Here is a 25,727-nt window from a genome sequence, read left to right as displayed (position 1 = left end):
CTTTTATTAGACTTTATTTAGTGCTTAAAAGGGATTGCCTTTATATAGTTATAAAACATATATCTCATTAAAACAAATGATATAAAGAACAATTCATTTACATTAAGTTTGTATCCTAGAACAATTGTCTATAGGACACTAAACCCCAACAATCGGAGCTTTCCCCCGTCGAACTGAATGACGCCCCCACAGGGACGAAAGCTAATCGGAAATTCCCCACTAGTCATCAATTGGTGCGGTGATCGTGGAACCCTAACCAAATAAGGGTTTCGTTCACATTATAAGACATGACGAGTGGAGGGTCTGATCCCTCCTCAGGGATTGAAACACCCTTAGTAACCCCACCATTCAATCCAGTTATGAACGCTGGTCGCGTTGATCCCTCCTCAGGGATTGAAGCTCCTACGGTACATGGTGAGGGAAGTATGTCACCTGACACATTTCTTGAAATATGTGCGGGATCCATAGGAAAAGAGTTTGGCCCTGAAATGGAAAGCCGCTTAAGGCCGTACATGTTAATTCCCCCGCTTTGACGTACGACACCAACTCCTACGACATCCCAATGGAAAAATGTCAACATAGGACCAAATGCTCGTGATTCCTCGTTTTTTCACTCTCAACCTGCGGATTCCACGGTAATTACTTCTGTGGCAGCCGGTGACCCATCATTAAATCGACGACTGTTTTCTGACGGAGCGGAAGGGAGTCGGAGAAATGATCAAGCTTTTCCTGAATGACTTGCAAACCCAAGGCTTAACATTGGCGGGACTCGAGCTCTCAATAGTGCTAGGTCAAATCACCCAGAGGGTGGACCGGAGGGTCGAAAACACAAAAAGCGTAGGAAGACGATAGGAAGGGGACGATCTAAATCTCCATCTCACCCAAAGCATAGATCCTCCGGGAGAGGTAGATCTCCTCCACCTCCAGAACGCAGAAGGAGTAAGAAACCAATTGAGGAACCTCGTCAAGATAGACAACATCCGCCTCCTAATCCAAGAGCTAATGGGCAAGCTCCACCAGGAGGATGAGGACGAAGTGGTCCACCAGGAGGGCGAGGAGGAAGTGGTTCGCCATCGGATCCTTCATCTAATTCCAGTTCTTCATCATCTCCGAGTAGATCCCCACATAGAGGACGTTCCAGGGAGAATCACAGGAATATAGAGGATCTAATCAGAGATGAGGTGCGCCGCCAAAATGAAGAGAATGTGAGACATAACCCATTTGCCAATCGGGATTCACCCTTTACAGCGTGGATCGAAGCGGAAGAAACGGATAGGCACTTTAAAATTCCTAATATCCCCGTCCACACGGGCGTGGACAACCCTGAAGCCCATGCCAGGAAGTACCGCATGTTGCTCAGCCTTAATCGGGCCAGTGAAGCAGTGTTGTGTCAGATGTTTATCACCACACTTGGTGGTCCCGCCTATGATTGGTTCCAATCTTTACCTCCAGGATCAATAGACGGCTGAGATCAGTTGAGTAGAGAGTTTTGTGCAAAATTCACTGGGTGCATCCCTCCAGTGGTCAAATCGCGGAAGCTTTTTGAATTGAAACAGAAAGCAAACGAACCCCTTCGAGAATATGTTGACAATTTCAACAAATTGTGTATACGAATTGTTGATGTGGACGTCTCCATGGCGGTGGAAGCTCTAGTGAAAAACACCACGTGTAAAAGCTTGCAGGAAGATCTAATCAGAAAGAAGCCCAGAGATATGGCATAATTGATAGAAAGATGCAAGGATTTCATGGAGGTGGACGACATCCGCAGGGAGTTAGTATCTCCGCCTAAGAGGGACAAGGGCGAATCTCGTAGACGGGATAAAGAAAAGGACAAACATCCTGACTCGTCATCCAGAGGCAGGCGCAGAGGCTCTAAGAACAAATCAGCATACGTACCATCATTTACACCATTAAATGCCTCCAAAAGCGAAGTGCTGATGTGGATAGAAAACAGCCAGCACAAGCGGAGCATTTCATACCCCGAACCAAAAGGGGGGGAGTACACCAACACAGCAAAAAATCCTAAAAATTATTGCAAGTACCACAGGAAGAATGACCATGATACTGATGCGTGTTGGGAGTTGGCCAGGGAGATAGAAAGGCTTATAGAAAGGGGAAAGCTAGACAGGTTCGACCAAAATGATAACAAGAAAGGAGATAATGATAAGTCAAGGGATGATCAGAAAAAGAAGGCGAAGGGGACCATCAATGTCATAGCAGGCGGACCAGGATATCAACCTGTGCTGAAGAAGGCAAAGACCACCGCTCTGGATAGGGCATCACTCAATCGCCCTTTTGCGGACGTAGGCCCAGAAGTTCCCCCCTCACGTAGACGCTCTAGTCATTACCATGATGGTAGAAGGATGGGAAATGAAAAGAGTAATGATTGACACTGGAAGTTCGTGCAACGTCATTACAAGAGGAGCATTCGCCAAACTTATGGTTGATCCTGTCCAAGTGGAAACCACTATTGTGGACATCCTAGGAGTAACGGGGCACACAATCCAAACGAAGGGACATGTAACGTTAGATTGCGAGTTGGCGGACGAAGATCAAACCTGGAAGGGAGATCTAGAGTTCTCCATTATAGATGGTCAATTGGCCTATAATATCATCCTGGGTCGGCCTTTCATCTCCGAAGCAGCGGCTCTCATCTCCATTCGCCATCTCACCATTTACATCCCTATGGCCAAAGGAGGAGTAATGGTCAGAGGAAATCAAAAAGTTGCTCAGGAGACATATTCGGCATCCTTGATGATTCGCCCACAGTCTAAAGATGAGAAAGAAGAGGAACCTGTCACAATGGCTCTGGGTGAAACAGAGATGTACCTTATGGCGGATGAAAAGCAGGTACGAATTGCTAAAGGGCTAAAAGGTGAGATTAAAGAGGCTATTACAAAGGTTCTCCATGAGTCAAAAGATGTCTTTGCTTGGAAGGATGAGATCCTCCCAGGGATTAATCCGGATGTGATCACTCATAAGCTCAATATTGCCGAGGACGCTGTCCCAATAGCACAAAAGCGAAGGAATCATGGTCCTGAAAGACAGAAAGTAATAGAAGAGGAGATTGCAAAGCTTAAGAAGGCGGACGCCATCGAAGAAGTACTTTACACACAATGGCTGGCGAATGTGGTACTAGTCAAAAAGGCAGGCGGATCATACCGCATGTGTATTTACTTCACCGATCTCAACAAAGCTTGTCCCAAAGACAACTACCCTCTGCCATGTATTGATATTTTGGTAGATGGGACCGTGGGACATGCCATGTATTCCTTCACTGATGTGAAATCGAGTTATCACCAGATCCCGATGGAGCCTTCTGACAGAATCAAGACTTCGTTCGTGACTCACCAAGCCACCTACTCTTTCAAGGTCATGCCCTTTGGGCTTAAAAATGCAGGGGTTACCTACCAACGGATGATGAACAAAATATTTAAAGAAAGCAAAGGTAATAACTTTTCTGTCTACGTGGATGATATGATCATCAAAAGTTCCACTGTGGAAAAGCACGCAGATGATATAAGAGAGATCCTAGGTGTACTTCGACATCACTGTTGGAAATTAGGCTAAGGTATAGCAGCGGAAATATAAAAATTTTAACCTATTTCCATTTAACCACAAGATCTGTTAACCGTTATTTCATATAAAGAAGCATAAGAAGAAATACCTTTTAGAAGTTCTATCTACCGTTGCAAACGAAGTGCCCACAACTTCAAAAGAGATAGAAACTGTCTACCAATCTGCCCCTATCCGAAACAGACCTTCCAGACCTCGAACGACAATCCCTTCAGTGAAAACGTGAAAGAATATGTCTAGAAGATCCTGTCCAAAAATCGCGACGATCCGACGGTGCAATCTCCGGGAATCCGTAAAATCGTGAACTGACCTGATGTAGTAGTAAAACGAATTTCTCCCTTTTGTTTGTTTTTCTTCTTCGAGTTCCCAAACACGAAATAAAACACGGGAAGATTAATTTAGTATCAACCGTTGAATAGCAACCAAAGTAGATTGCCTCTAACTAATCAACACAAGATCAAGGATAAAAGAAATAGATGAAAATCAATTGATCAAACGAAGCCGTAGAGAAATCTCGTCCTCGAACTAGGGGTGTCGAATTTTCTCTCTCTTGGACTAGGTGAATTTCGAAAATCACAAGTAGGGTATGGCTTGCTTGGCTTTCGAAAATCTCAAGGGAAGGGGTATTTATAATCTCTTGTATCTAATCCCTAGTTAGATAGAATTAGGTTACTGAATAGGAATTCCATTCGGAATAGAATTCCTAATTATTATCTCACTATATATCTAATATATTAAGGATAATAATAATAATCTTATTGGATAATAATAGAAGTATATTAATCTAATTAAAACTCCTAACTTAATTATCTCTTAATTAATTTAATTCATATTCCTAATCTAATTAGGATTAACAAAATCAAATTAATTATTCATGTATATCACTACATGAATTTCGACCCCCTTATGTCCATGGGCCTTATTGGGCTTCTATCAATTAATTAACATCTATCTCTCTTTTAGGTTCCAAGTCTTATGTGTGATCCATTAGGTTCTTATTGCTTCTAGCCGTATGCAACGTTATTAAATTAATTTTCAGAGAATTATATTTAATCTTTGCATAACGGAATGATGTACAGAGTATGTGATTAGCAAGTCCGTAATCATTCCCCCAGAGCTATAAGACGACAGGTTGATTCTATCGTTAACCTTTCCGTATTAGTTACAGTATAATTCGATCCTTTGCCAACTACATCCTTGAACTGAATCTTATGACTATGGGTGATGACAAGTCACATATAGCGAGACGTTCGTTTTACTTGTATAGGACGAGTCAACTCAAAAAGATAGGTTAAGTGAAATCTGTATTTCTTACTCTTAAGCTATCACCTTGCAAGGATTTAGAGTCGAGTCTTCCACAAGCGATCCATGGATGTATCTCCCATTTATCGGGAGTGATAAATGCTCAATCCAATATATAACGACTCCGCAATTACTTCCTGTGATACCCAACGTCTACTTTTCACACCCCAGAGTCATCTCTGTTAAGGATCGTGTTACACCAGAGTCAAAGCATCACATTCCGTAATCCAGAATACCAATTAACATTCCTTTGGGTCTGAGGATTAGTTATACCTATTAATACCAATGAGATGAACATGTGACAAGGATGAATCTACCCATCCTGTTATCTCAAATCGGATCCCCAATCCTAATGAACAACGTTTCATCGGATCTATGTAACTGTCCAGATATCTGTATATATGAAGCTTGTGAGATCAGCTTTCTGTCGGACAGAAGACATTGTTACATACAAGTCTCAACAGCGATATGTCAATCCCAAACATATCACTTGACTTGGGGTGGTTTTAAGTTTATCAGTTTGCTATAAAGTTTTGTCTCACTTCATGCTTGTATGAACACTTTATAATCACTTTAAATAAACTTACGGATTTCCTTTTATTAGAATTTATTTAGTGCTTAAAAGGGATTGCCTTTATATAGTTATAAAACATATATCTCATTAAACAAATGATATAAAGAACAATTCATTTATATTAAGTTTGTATCCTAGAACAATTGTCTATAGGACACTAAACCCCAACATACTCCCACTTGGACTAAAGCCAATTGTTTCTAAAACTTATCCCAGTAGAAGTTAAATGACGATCATGTATTCTCTGGGTTAAAGGCTTTGGCAACGTATCTGCAACATTGTCCTCTATAGGTACTCTTTCTATTCTCACATCTCCTCTAGCCACAATCTCTCTAATGATGTGGTATCGCTTAAGGTAATGCTTGGATGCATTATGAGACCGTGGTTCCTTTGCTTGCGCAATGGCTCCATTGTTATCACAGTACAGTGTAATGGGATTGACATTGTCAGGCACCACACCTAGTTCTGTAATGAACTTTCTAATCCAAACCGCTTCCTTTGCTGCTTCCGCAGCTGCGATATACTCTGACTCGATCGTAGAGAAAGCTACGCTTCCCTGCTTGGAACTCTTCCAACTGACCGCGCCCCCATTCAAGATAAACAGGTATCCTGATTGGGATTTATAATCATTCTCATCTGTGAGATGACTTGCGTTTGAAAATCCTTGTATTTTTAGATCACCTTCTCCGTACACTAGGAACATATCTTTAGTTCTTCTCAACTACTTAAGAATGTTCTTGACGGCAATCCAATGCTCATCTCCCGGATTCCCTTGGTAACGACTCGTTACAGATAACGCGAACGCTACGTCAGGTCTAGTGCATAGCATAGCATACATAATCGAACCGATTGCGCTGGCGTACGGGACTACAGCCATGCGTCGTTTATCATCATCGGTTTTAGGACATTGATGATTGTTTAACTTTACTCCATGTAACATGGGTAAGTTACCTCATTTCGATTCAAGCATGCTAAACCGATTTAGCACCTTTTCAATGTATGTAGCCTGTGAAAGACCAAGCAGTATTCTCGATCTATCTCTATAGATCTTTATACCAAGTATATAAGCTACTTCACCAAGTTCTTTCATTGAGAAGTTACCAGATAACCATACTTTCACTGACTGTAAGAGAGCAACGTCATTTCCCACTTGCTTTCTTGTAAATGCAAGCTTCTTCGCAATTTTGTTCAAAACCAAATTGTTTTATGGTTTCGTCAAAACGCTTATTCCAGCTTCTAGATGCTTGCTTGAGTCCATAAATGGATCTCTGAAGTTTGCAAACTTTATTTGCATCCTTCGATATGAAACCTTCAGGCTGCATCATATATACATCCTCAAGCAGGTTTCCGTTTAGGAAAGCTGTTTTCACATCCATTTGCCAAATCTCATAATCGTAGTGAGCGGCAATTGCAAGCATGATTCTAATTGATTTGGACATAGCCACAGGAGAGAAAGTTTCTTCATAATCAATTCCTTGCTTCTGACGATATCCTTTCGCTACTAACCTAGCTTTGTAGGTGCCAACCTTTCCATCCATGTCTGTATTCTTTTTGAAGATCCACCTGCACCCAATGGGTATTATCCCTTCGGGTGGATCAACCAAAGTCCACACTTGGTTAGTATATATGGAATCCATTTCAGAATCCATGGCCTCAAGCCATGCTTTAGAATCTGGACTAGTAAGAGCCTCTTCGTAGTTTTCGGGTTCGTCGTCTAACACGGGAACCTCATTATCATCTCCCACTAGAAAACCATATCTAACTGGGAGTTCACGAACTCTTTGTGATCTACGAATAGGTGGCACTGGAGTTTCATCTAATGGGACTCCTTCGGGTACCTCAACCGCCTCTGTTGTTTCAGTCGATGTTTCTTCTTCTTGAACTTCGTCAAGTTCAATCATGCTTCCCTTTTGTGTTTCTTCGAGAAACTCTTTCTCTAAGAAGGTTGCGTGCTTAGATACGATTACTTTCTGATCATCTGGATGATAGAAGTAATATCCCATAGTTTCCTTAGGGTATCCAATGAAGAAACATTTATCAGATTTCGAATCTAGTTTGTCGGATGCAATGCGTTTGACAAAGGCTGAACAACCCCATACTCTCATAAATGAAAACACGGGTTTCCTACCAACGAACAATTCATATGGTGTGGAACTAGCGGATTTAGTTGGTACTCGATTTAGGGTGAAGAGGGCAGTTTCTAAGGCATAGCCCCATAACGTCTTTGGAAGTAAGGCCATGCTCATCATGGATCGTACCATATCTAGTAGGGTACGGTTTCTCCTCTCGGATACACCACTGTGTTGTGGTGTATAGGGAGGTGTCCATTGTGAGCATATCCCACATTCAGTTAGATAATTCAGAAAATCATCTGAAAGATATTCGCCACCTCGATCAGATCGAAGCGTCTTTATTTTCTTTCCTAATTGATTTTCTACTTCATTCTTGAAGCATTTGAATTTCTCAAAAGCTTCTGACTTGTGCTTCATCAAGTAGATGTAACCATATCGGGTATGGTCATCTATGATGCTTATGAAGAATCTGAATCCTCCTCTTGCTTGGACTGACATAGGACCACATACATCTGAATGAATGAGTCCCGGAGTGTCTGATACACGCTCACCTTTATTGCTAAAGGGTGTCTTTGTCATTTTACCTTTTAAACATGATTCGCATGTTTCCAATGATTCGGGATCGATTGGATCTATAAGCCCATCTGAATGTAGCTTTAGCATGCGTCTCTTGTTTATATGGCCTAAACGACAATGCCACAAGTAAGTTGAATTATCTAGCTTATGTCTTTTGGTATCAATTGCAAAAGCAGGAATTTTGTTATCTAACACATAAATCCCATTTTGTGAAATTCCTGAAAAATAAAAGATCGAATATTTATAAAAATTGCAACTCTTGTCTTTTATTGAAATATGAAAAACCGTCGTCAACAAGGCGGCTAATAGAAATAATATTTCTAGATATTCCTGGAATATCCTCAGGCTGCATCCGGTATCAAGTACCAAAAGATTCAGACTATGAAATTTCAATATAAAACACACCAGATGTTGAAGTCCCTGCTTCTTCCCCTTTTGAGGAAGGCTAGGTACACCAACAGTTTCTTTTCCAATGCCCGTCTTTACCACAGAAGTGGCACTCTCCTTTGGGCTTCTTCACTTCCTTTCCCTTAGTTTTGTTGGGCACAGCTTTCTTACCTTTCTTGGGATATTTAGGATTGGGAGAATTCCATTTCCTCTTCTTTGATCCCTCTATGACAAGAGCCGGTATGGCTTTGTCTTTCTTCATATTGGGCTCAACTGACTTGAGCATATTTGCAAGCTCTTCAAGAGAGGTTTGCAAGTCATTCATCTGATAGTTCATAATGAACTGTGAATAACTTTCTGGGAGGGATTGGAGAATTAAGTCTATACTTAATTCATTATCCATCGCAAATCCAATACTAGAAAGTTTGGTAATGTAGCCAATCATCTTGACACAATGTGTCATGACAGATGTGTCCTCTTGCATCCTACTACGATATAGCAACTTGGATATCTCGTAGCGTTTGCACCTGGTTTGTTTCCCAAACAATTCCTTTAGGTGCATGATGATGGAATAGGCATCCATTTCCTCATGTTGCCTTTGTAATTCCGGTGTCATCGATGCAAGTATGATGCATCCGGCATGATCATCATCAGCCTTATGCTTCTGGTAAGCATCAATTTCCTCAATGGGAGCATCATCAGCAGGGAGAGGGGGTATCGGTGTATCAAGTACATACCCTATTTTATCGAACTTCAAAACAATTTTGAGGTTACGAAACCAGTCGGTGAAGTTTGAACCATTCAATTTGTTATCGGTAAGAATGTTTTGCAGATTGGTTTTAGTCATGATTATAAGAGTGGGTTTAATTAAACCTGAGAGTGAGAAAGAGTAAACGTATGTCATTCATTTTCTTAAAGTATATCAATCTAAAATTATAGGCCTTTTAGTTTATTTTAGATTGCTCCCACTATTTTGCCAAATTAATAGCCCTCCATATTAATTCGAAGAATTTCACAAATCCTTCAGTGAGCTAGGATCCTAACTCCTGGGATTTCGCCTTGAGTTTACTCAACAAGCTAGTCTCATTCATTAGGTAGATTCATGTAATCAATCACATCTTTAATGTGATTCCTAGGTTATTGGGTTACTAACCACATTAGTAACTAATATGCTATTCATATTAATCCCAACCGTCTTGCCCATTAGTTTATGACAACATGAGTTTACTCATCCAATTATCATAATCTAATTTAAGTATTACCCCATATTCATGAAAAATGATTTTCGATAATTCAGGTGTTACCGAAAGGACCCCGAGCTTGAGTTTACTCAAAAACCCAAAGGCCCTCAGCACTGCCGACTGAATTATAATATTAGGGAGGGGCAACCGATTTTAATAACTTGTTTATTTACTTAACTTTTTAATGAGGGATTTTATTTTAGGTCTCATAATCTAACTTAGTCTTGATTTGCTTTAGCATACATCAGACACATAGATTCACATACATTGGCGTTATATAACGCCAACAAATCATCACTTGCGCCACGAATCATGCCACGAGATTTCAAAATTCGTGGCATGTTTCTATTTAGCCACGGGAAAATAGATCCTACTACAAAATTATGATTATCTCATATATTTATGCCACGAGTATTTTTTTTTCCGTGGCAAACATAGATGTACGCCACGATTTTTGCCACGGTAATATATATTATTTTATTACACCTATTTATGCTACTGAAAAAAGTTACCCGTGGCAAGAAAATTACTTATTCTATATATTAAAATTGAATAGCGGGAAACTAAAAATTTGTTTTGCCAAAAAAAAATTAAAATTTCAAAACATAACATTCTTATTTTCCTTTTCATGTGGTGGGGAGCCAAAAGAAAATTCGTTTATCCCCCCTAACTGGTCGCCCTTTCTCTCTGCTGAACTGCCCAACCCTAACCCTACTAGCAAATCGTCGTTGGCCGCTCGTCAATACTTTTGCTGTCTGGAGGGCTCCTTAATTTCCTCATCCTACAATTCCTGGTTAGTCATATTCTCACCCTTCAAATCTAGAAAATTCTCCAATGGGATGCGCTATCTCTCCCTCTCCCTCTCCCCCTATTATCGCCCTCATTTTCTAGTTGTTTTCCGAGAAAACAATTAACCTCATTGATTTTGTTTCTACGACCTTGAACGATCTTGAAGGTTGAAGTAATAAAATGATTAAAAGAACGAGGTTAATTATTATTTTTCTTAATTGAATTGGAGAAACAAACAGTTTGTTGGACTTGGATTTATCCATTGATTCATATTGTCTTTATTCCGTTTTCCAAATTTAATCTTGGGGTATATTGTGTTCTATGTCGTGTATTGAGAAATTTTTTTTTTCCGCAGGCTCTGGCTTCTGTGTCTCAGAGACAGAACTTGTTGCAAGAGCTGTTTGCTGATATAGCTTTGGAAGTTGTTTTTGCTTTCTTTGCGAGGTAGTTTTTGCTTTCTTTAACTATTGCTAGTCATTGTTTGGATAAACTGTATAAAATTAGGATCTAGATTCTACCAATTTTGTTTTTCTTTTCTCTGTGAAGGTGTTTTTGTTAATTATAATCCTTTTTTCCTTCTTTCTATACCTGAGTTGATATGTGAAAATTACTAATCTAGTATGTGGCTTTCAAAAGTACAAATTTCCATATCATTGACTAAACTAGAAATAAGCGATAAGGTATCAAAATATGCCTATGGTTTTTGGAAAAGTATCAATTTAGGCTCCACGTTTATAAAATAGCACCACTTAACGTTTAGAAAATGTATCAATTTAGACGTCGATAACGGATTGAACACGTTATTTCTATTACTCCGTCACCAAAATAGAACTATGGTTTTTAGGAAAGTATCAATTTAGGTTTCACTTACAATTGATAGAACTTAATGGAGTATATCAATGACGTGTCTCGTTCCCTTATCGAGACCTAAATTGGTACATTTGTTAAACTTTAAGCATATATTTGTGCTATTTTTTACGTGGCGCCTAAATTGATACTTCCCCAAAAACCAGGACCGACCCTGAGCCTTGATTTTTGGGGCGCAGGCCCAGGGCCCATAAATTACAGGGGCCCCAAAAAATAAATTTTAGTTCAGTATATTTAAAAAAAATTATAATTATCAAATAGGATAATAACCTACATTGCGCCGACTCTTCTCTCCCTTCTTTTCTTCTTGCGTTTTCTTTCCGCGATTCAAAGCCTTCTTCTTCACCTCTTCTCTTCTTCCTTCTTTTTTTCTGTTTTGCTGTTGCCAGGGCCGTTCCTGACTTCCGTTTGCGTCTTCCTCTCCTTCTGTTTTGCTGTCTGACTTCCGTTTGCGGCTTGCCGTCTTCCGTTTGCGTTTTCTCCTTCTGTTTTGCCTGCTGCTGGTTTGCTGTGATTTATTTCTCTGGTAAGTAAAAGTGCATCAATAAAGTTCCATAATGATTTTGCTGCTTTGCTTTGCTGTTCTATGATTTTGCTGATTTAATTTTAATTTGATTTTATTTGATTTGTGTTTTTAGATATATTAGATGTTTTAGATAAAAGCTCCGAAAATGTAGCTTATGGTGACCCTTGACTTTTGCTTATTTGCCAATAAAATACCTCTAGTTCATACACACAGTTGGTTACTCCTAATTAATAAATTTCAGATTTACTGAGGTTTACATCAGATTCTGATACAAGTCCTATTGTCCTTTGAACTTCATACTGAATAATTAAATAACTCTTAATTTTTGTCATAATAAACTTTTTAGAATATCTGAATTCTAAAAAAGCAATAGATGTTAGTTTGAATTGAAAGGGACTCTAGTAAGTAATTTAAGCTACGTGTCGAGTTTGATCTGAAATTGCTTTGTTTTAATTCTAATGTTATGTTTTGATCCTCTTCTGCTAAATACAGTAAGAAAGATAACTTGAGGTAATAGTCATTAGAATCTCCCCAAGGTAAACCAGACTAGTTTTTGGCCTAAAGCACTTAAATTCAATTTTTAATTTTGTCAATTGAGAAAGAAAATGATTTTACCTCTCGTAATGCTCGGAGAAGTAAACTTTTTTAATTATTTGCATATTTTGCTTTGCAGGCAATTAAGGATGATATTCAAGGGTTGGAAAAAAGTTAGAAAATGAAGAATATCGACATAGAGACCGTTCTTTAGTTGTTTAGAATAATTTTAATTTTGTTTAGCATATTTTGAGGGTTGGTAGGGGGTGCCAATCTAGTTGGGATGTCGGCTAATCTCTATTTCAACTTCTAAATTTTTTTTTTTAGAAATTTGTATTAAAGGGCCCAATTTTATTTTCTCGCCCCGGGCCTACGAAAGGTCAGGAACGGCCCTGCCAAAAACCATGGGTTTATTTTGATAACTTATCCCTAAAAATAATAAATCAATAAATGCCTCTTCAGTTATCTAGATTTCATTTTATTGAGTTTTGGTGTTATATTATGGCTATGAAGGCTCACTCACTTGTGTGCCAATCTAGCATACATTAGAAAAGTATTTGTTTACAAAGTCCGTATAACTGATGTTTGTAGCCTAAACAAATAGTTAATAGAAGTCCTTATTACAGCCTAAACTTAAAAGGATAAAATTGTTTGCTTATAACATATATAATTTTACGAGGAATTGGAATTCAAAATTAGTGTTTTTTGTTTGATTGTATATGCATCGTATGAAGGACAACTAATGAGGTTTTCTGATTATTGCAGAAGAGCATTTTCCGCCACAAGTCCATCCCAATTTCCATGGTTGAAGTTGTTTAGGGAGAACACAATGGCTAAAATGACTGATATAAGCTATTGAGTTGTTAGCCTGATTTTTCTTCCTATACCTTCTATATATCTTAACTGTTTGCTTTTTAAGTTATCATGTATGCTTTTAAGTTGTTATTATTGGCTTATGAATTTAACATTATGAAAAACATGTTCTCTATTCCTGTATTTACTTTCATGTATTTGATAGTTTTTGGTTGAGTATTGAGGGTATTGAGTATGAAATTTTGTTGTCTTCATATGGGCATCATGTTCATTTCGTATAAGATGCTACCCTTCTAGGATATACTTGTGTATCAGTTTTAATTGAATTTTTTGTGTTCATGTATTGTGTACTTGTTAATCGAATTATGAAACTATATAACTGGCTATGTGGCTTTTAACTTTGTAAAGATTTCTTCTTGTTCATTTTCTTATGTACTAAGTGGCCCAATATTCTCCAACAAATCCCCCTTTCCCATATTTCTGATGTTGTTTATAAAGCATCCATAGATTAGCTTAGTCAGCTACCCATTGAGGCACCCAGTTCATTTGTTCTATGGTCTATAACTACATATTTGCAGACTTGGCAAGCTAGCAAGATAGTTCTAAGAATGCTAAAAGGTTGCACATGTATCATCGAAATCTCAGGTGACTGCATTTAAAAAGTGTTGATCTTCTTTTCCTTTTGGTGGATGATTGATTTGCATAATTGTGCATTTGCTCATTTAACATTGACCAATTTCTTCTTGATTGAATTTGGTAAATGGGTTGTCCGTGTAGGCTTCGTAACTTTAATAGAATGAACTTTTGTTTAACAGGGTTTAGTTCTTTCGATAATATATTGTTGACAAATTATTTTTTGGAACCCATAAATTTGGACATGTGATAACAAAGATCTCATAGGATGCTAATGCTAGTAGTTTGCTAACATAGACCAACATTTACTAATTCTGAATTAATGATGTTGAAATGCCAATTCAATAACTTTAGTATATGTTAAGCTTGTGGTTTAAACTGGATTTAGGAGACCATCCTAAATACAAATGAATTAGCATTTTACAGAATTTAGGCTTCTGTGTTATAAGTTGATGTGGCTTATAATGACACTGTTTTAATCTCAGTCCCTGAACCTTCTAATTTATTCAAAATTAATCCCTACCATTATGAACAAACTTACATATTGAGATTGAGGTGATTAATAAGGTTCTCTTAATGTTGGGAAAAAATAGCTTTGTATATTGAGATTGAAGTGATTAATAAAGTTTGTTTAATGTTAGGAAAACTAGTTTTGTTTATTGTGAAGCATTACGAACATTCTAGATGTATTCTCTATACAATTTCATTTTGAGTACAAAAGAAGTTAATCTAATTTTTCTATATATTGGTCTCTCAAGTTATTCAATGCTTATGTGAGAGTTGTTCACATTGTTGCTTTGTGTTCATATTATTAATGTAGAGTCTTAACTTTGTTACTGATTTCGTAACAGTTGGTGATCTGGACCATTTGATCTGTGCAACTATGGATTGGGTATCATGCTGCCTTCATAGGTTTCGTGTATCTTAGAAGCTTGCTGTGAATCTCATCAATTTCCTATCAACAAGGAGCTAGTGGATAAGATGTGCATTGTAATTTGAAAAGCTGATTATATTTAACTATACGGTTTCTGCTAATGTTATTTTCAGAATACTACTAAGGAACATAATCTGCGTGTTGGGTACTTTTGACTTAGATTTAAAGTTTTCTTAATATATTTATATTTTCTAATTGGGAGGATTATTATTTTTTCTTTTATTGTTGTTGTGAGTTCCTTTGTTGGATAATAGAATAATTGATATTTATTTAATAATTTTTTTTTGTTAAGAATGATTAAAACTTTAGATTTTAGATTTTGTTTATTTTTATTCGTTTATTCTTATTGATTTTAATGTAGTTGTTTTTCCTATAATAAATAGTAATAATAATAGTAATTTAAAAATTAATAAATTACCAAAATTTGTTCAAATTTGCCACGATTATGTTCGTAGCGAAATAAGATTTCTAGTTAGAAGTGTTTTGCTTTGCCATGGTAATGTTCGTGGCTAAGTGGGATTGATTTCCGTGGCAAAGGGATGTGAGTAGCCACAAATTTTCTCGTGGCATAATAGCCAATTTATGCCACATCTATTTTTTTCCTGTGGCAACTACCTAGCCACGCTCACTTGCGCCACGGAAGTATCTACCTTGAATTTCTGTGGCTATATAGTATAGCCACAAAAATATTACACTTGTGCCACGATTCTAACCGTGGCGCAAGTGATGATTTGTTGTAGTGTATGGACATATCATCTAAATTATTCCGTCGAGTCAGAGACGGAATAAAAGGGCAAACCTAAGGAAATACTAACTATTACATATTTCTCTTTAGGTCATCCGTCTTCTCCATGGCGCCTTGAAATTACATATTAATTTCTATACTACTAAAGAAAACTTCAATTGAATTGAAGGGAATTAGATGAGAGGAGAAATTACAATAGATAGTAGAAAGGCAGGACTCGCTGGTCCTATTTCAAAAATACCAAAAGAGGGTCCAAATATGTCCATAACTCCAAACATGCATAGATTCAATTAAATAAATTTAATTGGTTGATTACATAACTATCTTATGTAATATTTATTTTAATCACATTAACACATCAAATTAACTTTCATCCAATTTTATTTCTAATAGTTTCGTATCTTTTATATTAATCTTTAGATTAATATAACTATACAAAACTTTAATTATGCACGTCCCAATTATTTTGATTTTAATTCATTTAACATTTTGATTTACAAATTGGTAAAACAAACTTTTAAACAAATTTTTATTCGATAATCAAAACAGAAAACTATCAATTTCTGAAACATATATATTTAAATATAAAAACGATTTTAAATATATATATATCAGTTCTAAAACGGTTTTAAAACGATTTTCAGAAAATAGGAAAAACTACTATAGATTTCCGTTTTATCTTTAGAATTAATAAAACTGATTTTATCAATCTAACTATAAAACTAATAGATTTCGTTATAATGATTATCAACCAAAATAATTAGGAACATACGCATAATCTATTTTAATTAACAATTAATTAAAACTTATTTATCTTTATAATCAATTAATCAAAACAATTTGTTAATTAATCCTAACTATAAATATTTATTCAATCCTATTGAAAAACTTCTAAATTTTCATATATGAAATAACGGATTTAACGATGGCTCTGATACCACTGTTCGAAATTAGGCTAAGGTATAGCAGCGGAAATATAAAAATTTAAACCTATTTCCATTTAACCACAAGATCCGTTAACCGTTATTTCATATAAAGAAGGATAAGAAGAAATACCTTTTAGAAGTTCTATCTACCGTTGCAAACGAAGTACCCACAACTTCAAAAGAGATAGAAACTGTCTACCAATCTGCCCCTATCCGAAACAGACCTTCCAGACCTCTGAACGACAATCCCTTCGGTGGAAACGTGGAAGAATATGTCTAGAAGCTCCTGTCCAAAAATCGCGACGATCCGACGGTGCAATCTCCGGGAATCAGCGAAATCGTGAACTGACCTGATGTAGGAGTAGTAAAACGAATTTCTCCCTTTTGTTTGTTTTTCTTCTTCGAGTTCCCAAACACGAAATAAAACACGTGAAGATTAATTTAGTATCAACCGTTGAATAGCAACCAAAGTAGATTGCCTCTAACTAATCAACACAAGATCAAGGATAAAAGAAATAGATGAAAATCAATTGATCAAACGAAGCCGTAGAGAAATCTCATCCTCGAACTAGGGGTGTCAAATTTTCTCTCTCTTGGACTAGGTGAATTTCGAAAATCACAAGTAGGGTATGGCTTGCTTGGCTTTCGAAAATCTCAAGGGAATGGGTATTTATAATCTCTTGTATCTAATCCCTAGTTAGATAGAATTAGGTTACTGAATAGGAATTCCATTCGGAATAGAATTCCTAATTATTATCTCACTATATATCTAATATATTAAGGATAATAATAATAATCTTATTGGATAATAATAGGATTATATTAATCTAATTAAAACTCCTAACTTAATTATCTCTTAATTAATTTAATTCATATTCCTAATCTAATTAGGATTAACAAAATCAAATTAATTATTCATGTATATCACTACATGAATTTCGACCCCCTTATGTCCATGGGCCTTATTGGGCTTCTATCAATTAATTAACATCTATCTCTCTTTTAGGTTCCAAGTCTTATGTGTGATCCATTAGGTTCTTATTGCTTCTAGCCGTATGCAACGTTATTAAATTAATTTTCAGAGAATTATATTTAATCTTTGCATAACGGAATGATGTACAGAGTATGTGATTAGCAAGTCTGTAATCATTCCCCCAGAGCTATAAGAAGACAGGTTGATTCTGTCGTTAACCTTTCCGTATTAGTTACAGTATAATTCGATCCTTTATCAACTACATCCTTGAACTGAATCTTATGACTATGGGTGATGTCAAGTCACATATAGCGAGACGTTCGTTTTACTTGTACAGGCCGAGTCAACTCAAAAAGATAGGTTAAGTGAAATCTGTATTTCTTACTCTTAAGCTATTACCTTGCAATGATTTAGAGTCGAGTCTTCCACAAGCGATCCACGGATGTATCTCCCATTTATCGGGAGTGATAAATGCTCAATCCAATATATAACGACTCCGCAATTACTTCATGTGATACCCAACGTCTACTGTTCACACCCCAGAGTCATCTCTGTTAAGGATCGTGTTACAACAGAGTCAAAGCATCACATTCCGTAATCCAGAATACCAATTAACATTCCTTTGAGTCTGAGGATTAGTTATACCTATTAATACCAATGAGATGAACATGTGACAAGGATGAATCTACCCATCCTGTTATCTCAAATCGGATCCCCAATCCTAATGAACAACGTTTCATCGGATCTATGTAACTGTCCAGATATCTGTATATATGAAGCTTGTGAGATCAGCTTTCTGTCGGACAGAAGACATTGTTACATACAAGTCTCAACAGCGATATGTCAATCCCAAACATATCACTTGACTTGGGGTGGTTTTAAGTTTATCAGTTTACTATAAAGTTTTGTCTCACTTCATGCTTGTATGAACACTTTATAATCACTTTAAATAAACTTACGGATTTTCTTTTATTAGACTTTATTTAGTGCTTAAAAGGGATTGCCTTTATATAGTTATAAAACATATATCTCATTAAACAAAAGATATAAAGAACAATTCATTTATATTAAGTTTGTATCCTAGAACAATTGTCTATAGGACACTAAACCCCAACAATCACAACATTAAACTGAATCCAGAGAAATGTACCTTTGGGGCGACATATGGAAAATTCTTGGGATTCATGATCAGCCAGAAAGGAGTGAGTCCAAATCCGGATAAAGTTAAAGCAGTCCTGGATATGAAAAAACCACAGAACATCAGAGAGGTGCAACGTCTGAATGGGCGTATCGTGGCCTTGGGCAGGTTCATCTCCTGTTCGGCTCGCAGATGTCAACCCTTCTATGAGGTAATCAAAAAACAAAAGACATTTGAGTGGAATGAGGACTGTAAGCAAGCCTTCGAAGGGATCAAGCGATTTCTCACGGAACCACCTCTGATGAGTCGGCCCCTGAAAGGTGAGGATCTCTACATGTATGTTTCAGTTACAGATAAAGCTATTTGCACAGTCATGATCAGGGAAGAGGATGGACAGCAGTATCCAATCTATTATGTGAGTAAAGTGTTAAAAGATGCCGAGACCTGATACTCCAAATTGGATAAAATGGCACTGGCCGTTGTCACCACCTCAATACATCTCAGGCCCTACTTTCAGGCACATATTGTCATAGTCCGCACCAGCATACCCATGAGGAAAGTATTTCAAAAGCCAGAAACCTCGGGGAGATTAATGGAGTGGGCGATTCGCTTAGGCGAATTTGATGTTCATTACGAAAGTCGATCTGCTCTGAAAAGTCAAGTCTTGGCAGACTTTGTGAATGAATTCACTGAAGAAGGTATGAATCTCCCCAAATCTAAGGTCGAAGAATGGACGATGTATACAGATGGGGCTTCTTCGGCGGAAGGCGCATGTATAGGCATCGTGATCAAAGGTCCCCAATATATAAAACTGCATTATGCAGTAAAATTGGACTTCCTCGCAACCAACAATGCAGCGGAGTACGAGGCCTTAATATTGGGACTACGCCTGTTGAAGGAAATCACTCCCGAGCGGGTCGTAATCTACAGTGATTCCAAATTAATGGTCAACCAGGTAATTAAAAATTTTGAGGTGAAAGATGACGTTCTAGCCAAATATGTTGAAGAGGTTAAGAAATTGCTGAGCCATCTCGAAGCCAAAGAAACCAAGTGGGAACTGATCCATGTTCCTCGAGGATCTAACACCGAGGCCGATCACTTAGCCAAAATGGCTTCAAGCAAGGAGCATTGGGCGAATCTATAGTGCCCGTTCGAGGTCAAGACAGCATCGGCATTCGCCTCAGAAGAGGTATCCTTACTTGCATCCGTCGAAAGTGATTGGAGGTCACCTATTTGCCAGTACCTGATAGATGGCACCCTGCCACAGGACAAAGAAGAGGCTCGACGGACAGTAAGGAAGGCCGCCTATTTCTCCGTGATAAATGATTGCTTATACAGAAAGTCTTTTGGCCACCCCTGGTTGAAATGCATCGTGACAGAAGAGGGACAACAGATCCTCAAAGAGTTGCATGAAGGCACATGTGGAGCCCATGAGGCGTCTGCCTCCATCTTGAAGAAGTCCAGGTTAACAGGATTTTATTGGCCCACAGCAGAACTTGATGCCCAAAAGTTAGTGGAGTCTTGTCATAATTGCCAGGTGCATGCAAATGAATCCCACACAGCTAAACACCTTCAAAGGCCCATCATCGAAGGTCGACCCTTTGCAGTTTGGGGAATTGATATCGTTGGTCCCTTTCCTCCTACCAAAAGACAAAGAAAGTATGTGGTGGTGGCTGTGGATCATTTTACTAAATGGGTAGAGGCCGAAGCTGTCTCCTCTATCAACGCCGAACGAATGGTGGAGTTCGTCAAAGATAATATCGTTGGAAGGTACGGGGTTCCCCACACAATTATCACTGATAATGGGATGCAATTCAATTATGGAGAGTTCAAAGCTTTCTGTGAAAAGCTGGGTATTCAAAACAGGTTCGCCTCCGTTTACTATCCCCAATCTAATGGGATGACCGAGGTTACAAATCGGACGATCGTTAAAGGAATAAAGAAAAGGTTGGGAGAGCATGATAAAAAATGGGCGGATCAGTTAATGAGCGTCCTATGGGCGTATCGGACCACTCCACGAATGGCCACGGGCGAGACACCTTTCGCGCTTTCTCATGGCGTGGAAGCTGTAATCCCTGTTGAAATACAGGTCCCTAGTGACAGTTGCATTCTATTGCGAAGAGGAAAATAGCCAAAGGTTGAAAGAAAGTCTCGATCAAGTGGAGGAGAAAAGAGAGAAGGCGTATGTATGCATGGCAGCCTACAAGCAACAGATCGCAGCTTATCATGATAAAAATGCAAAGCTTGTAAGTCTGAATGTAGGAGATCTCGTGCTCCGAAAGGCGGATAAAATCCAATCTATGGAAGGAAGAGGAAAGCTGGGGATCACCTGGACAGGTCCATACAGAATAATCACCAAGATTGGATCTGCCACGTTTAAAATTCAAGACATGGAGGGGAACACACTGCCACGTACGTGGAACATCCAGAACCTCCACAAATATTTCACCAGAGAATAGAATGTAATCAAGGTCTTGAGTACTCTTTTTCCTTTAGTAAGTTTTTATCCCATGAGGTTTTTCTTATTAAAGGTTTTAATGAGTCTCACATGTAAGACCCACTTGCTGTAATAAGGCACATCGCCATTCAATAAAAAGCAACTTTTGTCCTATCAATTCTTTTTTAAGTATTTTCTTGTAGCAATATAAATATTCCAGATTAAAAAAGAAGGGGGGCTAACAAACGCATTTCCACACATAGGATAATGCTATCATAAACTACTTTCTCCTCAAAGATAGGAGAACAATCTCAACGGCGGATCTATCTACCTCAAAGATAGGAAACAAATTGATCCCCGTCAGAGATAGAGTTAAAACATTTCTCAGACGTGAGATCTTTACACTCTCGTACACTCTTTCCAAAAAAGAGTCCAAAGTCCTAGTGGCGGATCGATTCACCTCAAAGACAGGAAGCCAATCGATCGCCTAAAGGCAGCTTAACTTCCTCTAAAGGAATAAAAGCTCCAAGCCTTAGCAAAGGCTCACACTCTGAGGTATGGCTGGCTACCTACTTAAACTCAATCCTAAAACATATAGATTTACTTGCTGAAAAACATAAAGCGTAAAGCAAAGAGAAATGGTTATAGCAAGGATTAAAAATTGTACTTAGTTTTACAAAAGAACTAGACATCTAAAGGAGCATCCTCCCTAGCATCTAAAGGAGCATCCTCCTTAGCATCTTTTACACCAGATGCGCCCTCCAGTGGGGCTTCCTTCTCTATAGAAACAGTACCCTCCTGAGGAGTGGTACAATCAGTTATCAGCTCCTCACTCTTGTCACCCGCCTTCTGAGACACTTTATCAAGATCCTCTGGTTCAAGATCAACAAGGGGTTTACTCTCCTCAGCGGATCCATTCATCACTTTGCGAATGTGATCATGGATGTAATCCTTGACGTTTGGAATTTTGCGATACTTAAGGCAAACCTCCACGTCAGGAACCACATACTCCGGATTTGTGAAATCAATCTCAGGATGAGCAAGTTGAACATACGCCATGATCCACTCGCCATAATAGTAAGCTCGTTCCCCTGCCAAGATCTCCGTGTCGAGTAAGGCAGCCTTATGCGCTTCAGCATCCGTATCTATCTTCTCCTTCAATCTAAGGATCTCAGCATCCTTACTCTCATTTAGGGCAACAGCGGAAGCAGCGTTCGCATTGGCAACATCGACCTCCTTCTCCAACCTTTTTATGGTTGCCTTATCCACCACTCCTTGAAGGAGATCCGCTTCCATAGCGCGCATACGGGTGTATACCTATCAAGGCAAAAGCCAATTCAAGCAAAAGAATAACAGCAAACTCTCCCTAAAGGAGATCACTCTTTCATCCAAAAATGCAAAAAAGGATAGAAAAAACTTACCGTGAGAAGCTCTGTTTTTCCCATCAGGACATGGGCTGATCCCGGGATCTTATTTTGACTCTCCTGTACCTCACCAAGTTGGCCAAGAGCTTCGTCCAAATCATTGATGACGGATTCATTCCTTAGAGATCCTTTGTCACCATATTTGGCGGACCAGTAACCTCCTAAGTCCGGCTTCACCAACTATGCAAGCATTAAAAAGCTGAAAATAAGACCCAAGTAAAAGAAGAGAAAATAATAAAATAGACGCACCTCTTCAAGCCTCGCCATTGGTTTCTCGGCTCTTATGGCATCCGCCAGTAGCTTCCCTCCACTGCTAGACACAGACTTCTTTTTCTTTGGGAGAGGAGGATCAACCAAATCTCCGGCAGGACGTTTCTCAGCACTCTTACGGGGATCCGCTACCTGCCCCTTCTTTCGAGCCTCTTCCTCCTTCTGTTTCTTGCGTATCTCTATAAGGGCGCGACTGGCCTCAGACAAACCCCTGACAAGGGAACAATAAAATAATCAAGGTTCAAGGAAAAACAAAGTTACCTTCATCAAGCTGTGTAAACTTCACGTAAGAGATCTTGTCCCCTTCCCGGCGGATCAAGGGAATGTCATTCATCATAAAGTCCAAGGCGTCAGCGTATGTCTAGGCATCCACCTTGATACTTTTCAAGAGATCTGCCACTTCCTCGTCACTGTCCGTCAATATACGCATGTCTCCAACCATATGCAAAGGTTTGGCATTCCATACCGACGGAAATCCTAGAGATTCGCCCTCTCTTATCTTTACAAAGAAAAATCTTTCGTCCCAAAGATGGACATTTGACATCTTACCGCAGAAGGGCGAATAAGTTTTGAATTTAGCGAAAGTGAGGAAAGATTCGGCCTTTCGCTTCGTTGGTTTGGGAAGAGACCGAAAGACACGAGGGTTACATACTATCCCTAAGTTCGAAGCCAAATAACAATCCAGAGCCAGATCTAACCAGCCATTTGGATGCAGCTGGCAAATAGTGATCCCAAAGTATGCCAAGATGTCCGCCATCATCTTAGGAAGAGGAAGCCGGAACCCTCTTTCTACGTGACAACTATACACAGACAAATATCCACTTGGCAGACATGCGGGTCGCTGATGAGCAGCCGCCAACTTAGTCTCGTAATTCTTAATCCAGGGAAAGCAATCCGCCAGATTCGCTAGATCCGCGGCGCTCATACGAGACGGAGTGGACTCCGCACGTGGCGCCTTTTTCCTAGACGGGGCTGAAGAAGAAGCCTCCATTCCAGAAAATTGCCTAGAACCTATTGTCGGAGCAATGCGAGAAACGGTGATGGGAAGATTCTGAGTCCTACCTAAACGAGTTCTATAATTATTACACACCGAGTTACACAACTCGGCAAGGTCGCAACTGGGAGTCCCTTTGGAAGAATCAGAATTTTCCGAAGAAGTAGTCCAGCTAATTACAGTTTCAGAGGAAGTGGTCAAATCAAAAAGTTCGCAGGTAGACTCAGAAGAAGAAGAAGAAGAAGAACTCCTAAACATTCAGAAAACAGAGCGAAAGGATTCACTTACATGAGAGTTAAAGGCTTTGAGGATTATGAACTCCGGAAAAAGCTCTGCAAAAAGCTCAAAGGAAGACGAAAGAGAAAAGACGCAAATGAAGAAGAAAGAGGAAAGGGAGAGGGAAGAAGGTGTTTTCTCTTCCCTCGAGCCGCGCGCCTATGACACCTGTCACCCAACGAATGGCATTGAACAGAGTAGCCATCAATGCGAATCATCATGACGGCGCGCGAAGAAGCTCAAAAGCCCTAAAGGACTTTAAAGGAACTTTAGGGGGGCTTCTGATAACATCGGGATATTATCAGAGGGATCAAATGAGATATTTACCCAAATGACCGCGTATCGAACCGGTCAAAGAAGGCCATGGCGTATCAGGCAAGGACATCCGATGGGCGGATCACCAAGACTCCGCCACACGAGATCCGTAGTCAAACCTACGTTAGATTCGCCATCACCCTTCGATCCGCCAGCTGAACAGCTGAGCCGATTCCTCAATAAAGGCTATTAATGAGTTATTAATGAGCTAACGGACATACTTAAAGGAAACCAGTAACCGCCATTAATGAAGGATTAATGGAAACTTTCTAGTTACTAAAGGTTATAACTTCATGACTATATATAGCTTGCATCTCAAGCTATCAAGGTACACATTCTCACAACCCTAGCTACCCAACTTTGTCAATTTTGTTTATTCCTCCATTCTCTATACTGACTTTGGCATCAGAGCTTTCCCCCGTCGAACCCAACGACGCCCCCACAGGGACGGAAGCTAATCGGAAATTTCCCACTAGTCATCAGTAGGCGATGGATCTAATAGAAATACCTGATTTATCACATGTTTATATCCCTCATTCAAACCATTCAAAAATTGCAGCAATCTATCTTCCTCAATCGTACCAGTAATACATTTAAAAGCATTACATACACATTGAGATGTAATTCCACATTGACATTCATGCATTGGTCTAAGAAAACTCAATTCATCCCATAACTTCTTCAAAGAAGTAAAATAATTGCAAACTGACTGGTTACCTTGAATAGTAGAATTGATTTGCCTCTTTAGTTTAAAAAGCATAAGTGAATTATTCTCACCAAACCTCTGCTCCAACTCTTTCCACAAGGATCTCGCTGATGATGCATACGCAAAGCCATCTGCAAAATCTTTATGAATAGAATTTAGGATCCAAGCAACTACTAGACAATCAGTCTCCTGCCATTCTTCATAACCAGGTGTGTTCTTCCTTGGTGGAGAATTATATGCTTCCACAAATTTCAGCTTCTTTTTCACTGTAAGTTCCCTAAGCTTTGCATGTTTCCAAGTAAAATAATTATTGCTTGTTAACAAATTATTTACTAAGAAGATCTTGGACTGTTGTGGCTGGAACATGCATAATTTTGCTGAGAATTTGAGTCTCTCTATTGATTCGCACTTGGCCTAATGAATCATGATTTCGTTTCGTGTTCGGATATATATTTTGTGTTCCTCGAGCCATTTCTTCATAATCTTCTTCAGTTTCTTCTATTTCTAAGAAAGATTCATTCTCATACTCTTCAAATGTTGTAGTATCTACTTCATTTGATTCTCTTATTAACTCTGCTTTCTTCTTCTTTCTACCAACCATGTCTCTGATACCATAATAACTCTATGGATCTTCAAACTGGTGAAGGAAAGCAAAGTAAAAGATATTATTGAGTAAAAGATTGAGCAATTACATGATCT

General features: G+C 38.7%; 1 long non-coding RNA gene across 1 annotated transcript; it reads left to right on the top strand.

Moving 5' to 3' along the window:
• Window positions 1-10,350: 10,350 nt before the first annotated feature.
• Window positions 10,351-15,060, top strand: LOC136206395 (uncharacterized). Its single transcript, XR_010676272.1, has 5 exons — window positions 10,351-10,521; window positions 10,873-10,961; window positions 11,774-11,910; window positions 13,210-13,902; window positions 14,742-15,060. It is a non-coding gene; the product is annotated as an uncharacterized lncRNA (long non-coding RNA).
• The last annotated feature ends 10,667 nt before the right edge of the window (window positions 15,061-25,727 follow it).

This window comes from Euphorbia lathyris, chromosome 9, assembly GCF_963576675.1.
Source record: "Euphorbia lathyris chromosome 9, ddEupLath1.1, whole genome shotgun sequence".
NCBI lineage: Eukaryota > Viridiplantae > Streptophyta > Magnoliopsida > Malpighiales > Euphorbiaceae > Euphorbia > Euphorbia lathyris.
This window is presented reverse-complemented; position numbering and strand designations above follow the sequence as displayed.